Below are 2,007 nucleotides of genomic sequence, written 5' to 3'. Positions count from 1 at the left end.
CTACATTAGGTGGCTCACAACTGCCTAAACTCCAGCTCTAGGGGTTCTGAACCCTTTTGTCTCTGTGGGTACTCATACATACCTCTCTCTCTTCCTCTCTCTCTCTCTCTCTCTTACACACACACACACACACACACACACACACACACACAACTAAAAATAAAATATTAAAAAAAGAGGGCTATCCCTCCAAAAATGTGGAGTGCAGTAGAGGAAGATACTGATACCAGCCTCTGCCTTCCATGTGCACATACCTGTACACACATACACACAAATATGCACACGCATCTACACTACACACACACACTGTCTTTCTGCTGTTTGTTGTACCATGCTTTGTCACTCCATGCCCTCTGCTGATGAGCGGTAACATTTCATGGCGGGGTGGGGGAGGGTCGGGCTCCTAAGGTCCAGTGCTAGGCTTATAAGTCAGGGCAAAAGGGTAGATTTACAACAATAATACTAAATTAATTGTTTGCTAGAAATTCACAACAATCCAAAGATATCTGTGATTTTATTTTTCTCCTAAATTTGATAGAATTCTCACCACAGCTTTTTTTATATAACTTATTTTTTTTCTATGTGCATTGGTGATGACCCTCCTCATCATGTAAGTCTGTGTGAGGCTGTCAGAAGCCCTGGAACTGGAGTTACAGACACTTGTGAGCTGCTTTGTGGGTGCTGGGAATTCAGAGGAGCCAACACTCTTAATTGCTGAACTATCTCTCCAGCCATCACCTCCTCCCCAGTTTTAAGTGAATTAAAAACAACTGTTAGAAAGGCCTAATCAAGTCTGGTTGAACTTGTGGCTATCCTAGTAAATTTAAAAGAGAGTTTTGATTTGTAGGAAATAGTAACCTAATGTGATTATTAATTTGGGACAGATAATTGAGAAGAGTTGTCTGTAGGCTATTTCATCTAAAGGCAAGAGATACTGGGGTGTATCCCAGATAGAATATGGGCTGAGAATATATGGTTTAATCTCCAGTTCCCAAACAAACATTAATAATCATAAATAGTAAATATCACATATAACAATCATTGGTAACAATTGTTAGTTTCTCAACTTAAAAAAAAAAATCTTGTCGCCAGGCAGTGGTGGCAGCTCATGCCTTTAAACCCGGCACTGGGGATGCAGAGGCAGGCAGATCTCTGTGAGTTTGAGGCCAGCCTGGTCTACAAGAGCTAGTTCCAGGACAGGCTCCAAAGTTACAAAGAAACCCTGTCTCGAAATGCAAAAGTTCGAGGCCAGCCTGGTCTACAAGAGCTAGTTCCAGGACAGGCACCAAAGCTACAGAGAAACCCTGTCTCGAAAAACCAAAAAAAAAAAAAAAAAAAAAAAGCCAAAAGTCTAGAAAGAGTAACTCATTTGTTTGTAAATTTGTTTGAAGAAAAATACAAATTCTCATTTTTAAAAGAGCAAATTTGGGACTGTAGAGGTGATTCAGCAGTTAGGAGCACTGGCTACTGTTCCAGAGGACCTAGGTTCAACTCCCAGCACCTACAAGGCCGCTCACAACCATTTCTAACTCTAGTCCCAGGGATCTGATGCCCTCTTCTGTCCTCCATGGGCACTGCATGAACACAGAGCATAGACATACATGTAGACGAAACACCCATACAGATAAAGCAAAAAAAAAAAAATAGAAAATTATATAATTATATATAACCCTTAAATTTTGCTTTTACCTTTTTTGAATTTACACCACTCTATATATGCATTGACATAGCCACAAATGTGAAAATATGGCAAAAAATGATTAAACTAAGACTTTAAAATATATTTAACTAGCCAGGCAATGGTGGCACATGGCCCTTAATCCCAGCATTTGGGAGGCAGAGACAGATGGATCTCAGGGAGCTCGAGCTCAGCCTGGTCTACAAAGTAAGACTCAGGACAGCCAGGACTGATACACAGAGAAACCCTATTTTGAAAAACAAAAGTATATATATATAAATGTGGAGTGTAGTATATATCTGTGTTTGTGCATATATATATATTTACTA

The sequence above is a fragment of the Microtus oregoni genome, unplaced genomic scaffold, assembly GCF_018167655.1.
Source record: "Microtus oregoni isolate MIOR12 unplaced genomic scaffold, Mior012 000005F_ref0000423, whole genome shotgun sequence".
Lineage (NCBI taxonomy): Eukaryota > Metazoa > Chordata > Mammalia > Rodentia > Cricetidae > Microtus > Microtus oregoni.
Note: the sequence above shows the minus strand (reverse complement) of the source record.